This window comes from Salvelinus sp. IW2-2015, linkage group LG22, assembly GCF_002910315.2.
Source record: "Salvelinus sp. IW2-2015 linkage group LG22, ASM291031v2, whole genome shotgun sequence".
In the NCBI taxonomy this organism is placed as follows: Eukaryota; Metazoa; Chordata; class Actinopteri; order Salmoniformes; family Salmonidae; genus Salvelinus; species Salvelinus sp. IW2-2015.
The window spans coordinates 19,755,730-19,765,148 of NC_036862.1; the positions used below are offsets into that span (position 1 = coordinate 19,755,730).

At 45.6% G+C, this 9,419-nt stretch overlaps 1 pseudogene; it reads left to right on the top strand.

The window, feature by feature from the left end:
• Positions 1–3,018: 3,018 nt before the first annotated feature.
• LOC111949815 (unconventional myosin-VIIa-like) overlaps positions 3,019–9,419 on the top strand; it is a 48,448-nt pseudogene continuing 42,047 nt past the window's right edge.

Consider the following 9,419-nt stretch of genomic DNA (forward strand, 5'->3'; position numbering starts at 1 on the left):
GGAGGTGATGGTAATGTTGATGGTGGGAGGGTAGGTGGGGTAGTAGGGAGACCACTCCTCTCCCAACGGTCCATCCTCTCCATCATCTGATCCATTGCCGAACCAATGCGATGTAGGATGGACGTATGATGCAGGACTCTCTCCTCCATCGTGGGGAGAGGGGTGGTCGCTGCTCCTGCTGACTCCATAGTAGGTGCGGGCTTCTGTAACGTCAGGTGAATGATGGSTGTAGAGTCAGGCGCAGAGAGAGCAAAAGTTTACGGGAACAAAACGCTTTAATGTCCATAAGAAACAGGAACAGGTATAAAGGGGTGACGCCAAAACACAGGCGTAACACACGACCCACAGACCACTGTTTAAAAATGAACTGGACAGCAAAAAACCCACCAACAAATAATCCACACCCGAACGTAACATGAACACACAAAATAAGCCCGCACAAACACTAGCGGGCGAAACTAACCTAAATAGTACTCCTCCCAAAACCCCAACAAGAAACAGGTGAACCCAATTAGACATACATAAACGAAAAGGAAAAAGGGATCGGTGGCAGCTAGTAGACCGGCGACGACGACCGCCGAGCGCCACCCGAACGGGAAGGGGAGTCACCTTCGGTAGTATTCGTGACAGGGGCACCTTAAATGAAATCTTGGGCAAAAAGGCAAACTCAGCTCCATCATTCATTGAATCGGCTGGCTCATTCATCACAAAACCCACTGATATTGTCAATTACTTTAAWGATTTTTTCATTGGCGAGATTAGCAAACTGAGGCATGACATGCCAGCAACAAACGCTGGCACTACACATCAAAGTATAACTGATCAAATTATGAAAGACAAGCATTGTAATTTTGAATTCCATAAAGTGACTGTGGAAGAGTTGAACAAAATATTGTTGCCTATGAACAATGACAAGCCACCGGGGTCTGACAACTTGGTTGGAACATTTCTGAGGATAATAGCGGACGATATTGCCACACCTATTTGCCACATCTTAAATCTAAGCCTACAAGAAAGTTTGTGCCCTCAGGCCTGGAGGGAAGCAGAAGTAATTTCGCTACCGAAGAATAGTAAAACCCCCTTTACTGGCTCAAATAGCCGACCAAACAGCCTGTTACCAACCCTTAGTAAACTTTTGGAAAACATTGTGTTTGACCAGAATGCTATTTTACTGTAAACAATTTGCCAACAGACTTTCAGCATGCTTATAGGGAAGGACATTCAACAAGCACAGCACTTACACAAATGACTGATGATTGGCTGAGAGAAATTGATGATAAAAAGATTGTGGCAGCTGTTTTGTTAGACATTAGTGTCTTGAGTAAAGCCAGTGTGTCTATGTGTGCTACTACAGTTAATTAAATCACTGCAACACTTAACAAAGAGCTGCAGTTATTTTCAGAATGGGCGGCAAGGAATAAGTTAATCCTAAATATTTCAAAAACTAAAAGCATTGTATTTGGGACAAATCATTCACTAAACCCTAAACCTCAACTAAATCTTGTAATAAATCATGTGGAATTTGAGTTGAGGTGACTAAACTGATTGGAGTAAGTCTGGACTGTAAATTGTCATGGTCAAAACATATTGATACAACAGTAGCTAGGATTAGGAAAAGTCTATCCATAATAAAGCTCAGCTCTGCATTTTTAACAACACTATCAACAAAACAGGTCCTATAGGCTCTAGTTTTGTCGCACCTGGACTACTGTTCAGTCGTGTGGTCAGGTGCCACAAAGAGGGACCTCGGAAAATTAACATTGGCTCAGAACCATGCAGCATGGCTGGCCCTTAAATGTAAAAGGAGAGATAACAATAATATGCATGTAAATCTCTCATGGCTCAAAAACMACTTGTTTTTGTAAGAAGTGTTGACAAGCTGAATTCACAGAGGTGTCTGTTTAAACTACTAGCACACAGCTCAGTCACCCATACATACCCCACAAGACATGCCACCAGAGGTCTCTTCACATTCCTCAAGTCCAGAACAGACTATGGGAGGCGCACAGTACTACATAGAGCCATGACTACATGGAACTCTATTCCACATCAGGTAAKTGATGCAAGCAGTATAATCAGATTTTTAAAAAGGATAAAAATACACCTTATGGAACAGCGAGGACTGTGAAGAGACACAGACACACATACACATGATAAGACATGCACTCTACACACGTACACATGGATTTTGTGTTGTAGATATGTGATAGTAGAGTAGTGGCCTGAGGGAACACACTTAGTGTGTTGTGAAAAGTGTTTTGAAATATAATGTCATGTAATATTTGAAATTGTATGTAACTGCTTTAATGTAGCTGGACCCCAAGAAGAGTAGCTGCTGTCTTGGCAGGAACTAACGGGGATCCTTAATAAATACCCTCTCTCCCCCCAACTCCCTGTCTCCTCCTACTGCGTGTGTAGCAGGAGGGGTGTGTCAAAAGCTTAACTAAAGTACAGTTAGGGTGGGTGAATGCTTTTTCTACATCTACAACACATTGACAGAGGTGGGAACACAGTGACACTGGTCGTGTCATGCGGGTCATGGAGGACCTGTGAAGGGTGTGTCTAGGTGGATAAAGGATGGGGGTGGTGTGTGTGTTTTATGCAGTGAGAATGTACATGGAATGTCAAGTGAGTGGCCAACTTCAATACAAAGGCAGTTTCAGTAACCTTCATTAATATGCATATGAAAATGTAGTTGGTCATTTTCCAGAGTAGCCGACTGACTGGCTGACTYTGTCCCAAATGGCACCCTACTCCCTATGAAGTGAACTACTTTTGCCCTGTGGGCCCTGGACAACAGTACTATACTACATTGGTAAAAAGGTGCCATTTGGGACACAACCACTGTTACTGACTTTGTCATTGTGACTTGACGGCTGGCTGAGTTGCTAGCTGCTAACAATATCATTTTCTCTCTTTCTTTTCCCCTCTCTATGTTTGAGTTTCTGTCTCTCCTCTCTCTCTCTGTCTCAGGGTGGAGTCTTCTGATGTCCAGGAATAAGCTCAGAAACCAGAGTCATGGTCATTCTGCAGCAGGTGAACACACACACACACATTCTCTCTCTCTCTATCTTTCTGGTATATTTCTGAGGAAAACAATAGCCGCTTTTCCACTCCATTGCAGGTGTGTGTACTTGGGTGTGTGTGTGTGTGTGTCTGTGTGTGTGTGGTGTGTGTGTGTGTGTGTGTGTGTGTGTGTGTGTGTGTGTGTTGTGTGTGTGTGTGTGTGATGTGTGTGTGTGTGTGTTGTGTGTGTGTGTTGTGTGTGTGTGTGAATGTGTGCTTGAATGTACACACGTCTGTGTGTGTGTGTCGTCTTCTATGTCCAGTAAATGTGGGATTCGGCTTGTCAGCCTTTCTGATCCTCTAATTCACCCCTGACAATGGCTCCTCTTCAGCTGAACAGGCCCCTACACATGCAGCACACACGCACGCACTCACGCACGCACACACACACACCCTTCAGCAGAGTACCAGAGATGGGGGGGCATTGTCAGGAGTAAGGAGAGGAGTGTGTCCTGGAGTGGTACTGGTTGGACCAGCCAGTGATCTAATAACCCACTGGCTACAGAGGAACTAGGAGGACCTAGGAGAACACAGTCTGAGGCTCTGGAGACTGTGACTATGAGAAGGGATCATCTGGCTACAGAGGAAGGACCTAGGGAGAAACAGTTGAGCAGGTCTACAGAAGGTTGGGAGATTCTCAGACAGGRAGCAGCCCAGAAGAAGGAGCTAAAATTGTATAACAGTGAAGTTGTAAGAATCTTGTGAAGAGATCAACAGGAGGCCACGCTAACAGCCAGAGGAATGTTGCTGAGAGAGGAACAGATTGAACACACACACAGCCTGATATGAGTTTGGCGAAATTAGCAACGACTTCAGTAGAGCCTTGGCCAATCGAAGGCTGGGACAGCAGTGTCCGTCGCCTCAGCTACATATGCCCCACCCTCATACAGGTAACTATAACTACCCTCATACAGGTATTGTTACCATGGACACAGTAGCCATCAGACCTGAGTCAAGCACTGTCAAACACTGGCAGATTTAGCACTCCTGTGACTATTAAAGCCAAACCAAGCTCAGCTAGTCAGAACTCTATGGTGCCAGGTGAGGTTTATATTGTAGTTTATGGTGACTGTGTTGTCACCATGGTAACCGTGTGCTGTTCAGTGGTGTTGTTGTGTTCTGCTCACATTCTTCCCTGATGAGAGACTGGCATCCATTAATCTCTCTCACTGACCAAACACAAAAGAGAGGACAGGAGGAGGACTCAGACTGAGTGTGTGTGAGTGTGAGTGTGTGTGCGCGTGTGCGTGTGCGTGTGCGTGCGTGCGCGCGGTTGATCACTCTGTACAGGTGGTGTTGGGGGGCTGACGCATGAGTATGGTATCTGCATTGAGAGCTGTGTGTGTGTGTTAGACCAGCAATAAATGTGTTGGATGTCTTGTTGGGTGTTTTTAGATGATATATGCAGTGTTAACTGAAGCAGAAAGCAGAAGGCTGGCTGGTTTTATTGACCAGTGTTAACTGAAGCAGAAAGCAGAAGGCTGGCTGGTTTTATTGACCAGTGTTGATTGGTGTCAATTGTCTGTTCAATCAATGCCTTTTGCTGTGGCCTTTGACTCTATCTAAATGCAAATGAGCTGAGGTCTCATTGCCTGCGTAAATCACCTGTTATTGAGACATCACTCGGATGTCGTGGCCCAGGGTACCAGTAACATGGTTGTGTTACAATAGCACCCTATTCCCTTTACTATGCTCTGGTCTAATTTTGACTAGAGCCCCTATGGGACCTGGTCTAAAGTAGTACACTAGGGAATAGGGTGCCATTTGAGAAGCAAATAGTGACTCTTGGCTTGGTAGCTCAGGCCCTGAAAATACATATAGTGGTTTGGACCAATGTTAATCTGGTAATTTCTTATGCTGGAGCTGTTTATTGTAGTCAAATGAGCTGTGGTTTGTGGTGTAATACTACTGGAAACCCCAAGGGGGCAGGATGGTACCTGGTCTTCTCTGGAGCGTGGGTCTGTAGGGGGTAGGGTTGTTATGTGTCTCTAATAAACGCAGCGACAGCTCTCAGTGAATTATTTACCGGCCTGGGAAGAGAGCGGGACACCCGTGCCGTGTGAGTAGATGGCGATTGTCCGCACAGTGTGATGTCAACTCTGACATTACATCATCGTCACGCCGCACACAGCACCCAGTCACCTGTCGCGCCCGTGTCCAGTCCTGATACGGGCCCCAGGTGCCGCCCAGTTCCCCGGGTGCTGCCCAGGTCCCAAGTGCTCTGTGGTTAAGTTGGTAAAGATAGAATTCAAAAAAGGCTCTTGGTGTGTTTTATATTGTTTGTTCGGGACGTTGTGGCTGTTCCCCTTCAATCTCTACAATGTCCATCTCAAAGCTAGTGAAAAAGTCAACCCTGATGCTGAATAGAATTGTCCCACATTAATATTACTATTGCTATCCTACTGTATGTAAGACACCTATCTGATAAGGCAAATAGGAATGACAGAGAGAGCATTGGAGAGAAGAAGAGAAAGAGAGAAATAAAGAGAGAGAGAGGGTGAGAGAAGAATGGAGAGGGATACAGAGACACCCAACAGATCTGCTAGGCTTCGTGAATTATTGAGACTGTCATTGCTGATAGTGGTTTTGGCCCTGGTGACAAGTGTGTGTGTGTCTGTCTGCCTGCGTGAGCATAATTGTGCGTGTGTGACAGCTGTGTTCTGTGGTGTAGTGTTCAGTCCAGCCCCAGGTCATTTATCAGAGGGGTATTTCCCTAATTAAACAGACATATAACACACAGAGGGAATGATGTTACCACCCAGCCCCCATCTCTCTCTCTATCTCTCCACCCAACACTCCTCACCCATCCCTCTCTATCTCTCCACCCAACACTCCTCCCCCATCCCTCTCTCTATCTCTCCACCCAACACTCCTCCCCCATCCCTCTCTATCTCTCCACCCAACACTCCTCCCCTCTCTCTCTATTCTCCCACCCAACACTCCTCCCATGCCCTCTCTTATTTCACCACATCCTCCCCCATCCTTCTCTCATCCACCCAACACTCCTCCCCCATCGCCCTACCTCTCTTCTTTACCCAACACTCCTCCCCCATCCTCTCTATCTCTCCACCCAATACATCTCCTCCGCCCATCCCTGCTCTCGATATCTCGCCCACCCAACCTCCTTCCCATCCCTCTCTCTATCTCTCCACCCAACACTCCTCCCCCATCCCTCTGCTCTACCTCTCCACCCAACCACTCCTCCCCATCCCTCTCTCTATCTCTCCACCCAACATTCCTCCCCCATCCCTCTCTCTATCTCTCCACCCAATACTCCTCCCCCATCCCTCTCTATCTCTCCACCCAACACTCCTCCCCTCCATTCCTCTCTCCACCACTCCTCTTGCTGTCACTGCTGTGGCAGGTATTCAGAACCATTGACCACATGTGCTGTGGAATGACATGTAGAGAGAGAGAGAGAGAGAAAGAGAAAGAGGAGGGGAGGGACAGAGAAAGAAAAGCGAGAGAGGGATGAGTAGAAATAGAGAGAGAGAGAGCAGTGATGGTGTGAGTGGATCAGGAAGACGAGAACAGACGGCTACACAGCACCAGGACCTAGATTGAGTTTCCTCAGGAGCAGAGGAACAGAAAGAAGAGAGGAAGGAAGGAGGAGGAGTTGAGCTACCAAGGGGTCATCTTTCATCCTATAGCTGTGTCTCTCAGGAGGTCCTCTACCCAGTCACACAGACAGCCTTCTCTCTCTCTTGTTGCTGTTGTTTTTATCCCTCTGTGTGGGTCTGAGCCTGTAGGAGCAGTGTTGGCCGGAGGCGGGGAGGACAGTGGATTGTTATTTTTCTATTATTACTTGCTCCTGTTTTCAAACTTAGAACCAGAGAGGAAGAGGCAGAGCCAATATTCATTGCACCATCTTTGATATCAGAACACATCTGGACAGGAAGTGACATCACATTACCGTTGGCAACCACTTGGTGTGGAGTTAGTGGGATGTGTATAGGACTTGAGGTTTGGACTACTGGGCAAATTAGGGTTGGATGGTGGAAGACTTTGAGAAGGTGTGTGTGAGGAATAGAGTACTGGAGGCCTGGGGTTTGGCCAGTGGAAGACATTGAGGGTTGTCTGTGTGTGTGGACTAACAGTGACGATGTACAAACGTCGTGACTATGTGGACCTGTATGAGAAAGACCAGGCTAAATGGGCTCTAGTACGAAACGTCAACACTGTCTTCAAGCACTCTACACTGCTACCGGTAGGACTACAGCACTSTGTGTGTGTGGYACTGTGTTTAGTATTGTGAATGGATTGCAGGTAATCCTCCCTCTATCAGAGGAGCTTAGGCAGTGTTATAATTGGTTTACCACATAGAAGCCATGTTTACAATACAATAAAACTTTGTCCCCAACGGAAAGATTGTATAAGACACTTACTTCTGCTGTATATGAAAAAGAAATCAGGTACAAGAGGCAGAGGTATATTGTAAATATTACATCACAACTAAGGGCTGTTGTTAGGCCTGATGCACAGCTGTTTGTGTGTGACACTGATGATGTCATTGTTTAATATTGATTATGACACTGAACCATGTCAGTACTGCTCTAGGGCGTCATCTCTATCAACCATATCCCCACCTCTTATATGTCTGCTATACATCTTCTGCTTTAATAATACTTTGCCCTCTCTCTCTCTCTCTCTCTCTCTCTCTCTCTCTCTCTTCTCTCTCTCCTCTCTCTCTCTCTCTCTCTTCTATCTCTCTCTCTCTCTAACTCCGTCTCTCTCTCTCCTCTCTCTCTCTCTCTCTCTCTCTTCTCTCTCTCTCTCTCCTCTCTCTCTCTCTCTGTTCTCTCCTCTGTCTCTTCTCTCTCTCTCTCTCTCTTCTCTCTCTCTCTCTCTCTCTCTGTCTCCTTGTCTCTCTCTCTCTGTTCTCCTCTCTCTGTCTGTTCTGTGCTGTCTGTGTCTGTCTGTCTGTCTGTCTGTCTGTTGTGTCTTCTGCTGTCTGTCTGTCGTCTCTCTCTCTCTCTCTGTCTCTCTCCTCTCTCTCTCTCTCTCTCTCTCCTCTCTCTCTCTCTCTCTACTCCTCTCCTCAATTTCAAAGCTTCAATCAAAGGGTTTTTTGCAGGAACCAGTGCTTATCATATTGGGCCAGACAGTGAAATGAATAGTAACAATTTACAATGCAATGTAGCCCAGAATTACACAAAGCAAAACTAACATTAAACAGTTACATTCACTTGTACAAATGGTTAAAGCCACAGCACAAGTTCAAAAATACAAATAAGCAAAATATGGGTTTATTACAATTGGGTTTGTTCTTCACTGGTTGCCTTTTCTTGTTGGCAGACAGTGTCACAATCTGCGCTTGATGCGACACTTGGGTATTCTCCCGTTAGATATTCCGGTAGTTTATCTAATGAGATTGTCTTTCCAAGATCTTTGTGGATCTTGTAATCTGAGGAAATATTCTCTCTATATATGGTACATTGGGCAGGGGGGTTAGGGAAAAGGCAGCTCCAGTTTCCACCTCCATTTTGGCAGTGAGCAATAAGCCCCCCCTGTCTTTCTGTGAGAGCATGTCTGCTACGCGTCCTTTTCTTCAAATAGCAAGGCTGATGCTCATGGTACTGTACATGTCATATACTTTCCTTATTGGGTATCACAGTGTTCAGTATCTGCCACTGTGTACCTCTGTTTTAGCCAAATAGGCTTTCTAGTTGCCTCTGTTTTTTGTTAACTTCTTTCAATGAGTAAGTAATTATTCTTTTGTTCTTTCATGATTTGGTGGTCTAATTGTATGTTGTCCTGGGCTCTTGGGTGTGTTTCGTTTTGTGAAAGAGCCCCTAGACCACTTGCTTAGGGACTCTTTCCAGGTTCATGCTCTCTGTAGATGATGGCTTGTGTATGAAGTTTTGGGAATCGCATTCCTTTTAGTGGTTGTAGAGATTTAACGGCTCCTTTTCTGAGTTTGATAATTGGATTGTGTATCCCTATTCTGCTCTGGCATGCATTATTTGCTGTTCTACTAGTTCTACACGGAGGTATATTTTTGGCATAATTCTGCATGCAGAGTCTCAATATTGTTTGTCCATTTTTTGCAATCTCTTGTTGGTGGCGACCCAACCTAAATCCGAACAAGGCAATGGGCTCCTATGGACTGTATTCAAGTATTTTTAGCCAGATCCATAAATTGTTAATGTTGAAATTTATTTCTGTATTGATTGCATAGAATGCCTTCTTGCTTGCATTCTCAGTCGTTCACAGCTCTGTGGAAGCTAACTGTGCTGCTGATCGTTTAGGTCCAGTATGTATAGTTCTTTGTTGCTCTAGCAAACGGTGTCTAGATGGACATGTTGTGGCCTGGCGACTGGAGACTTTTTGAACACCATATTTGGTCTTACGCA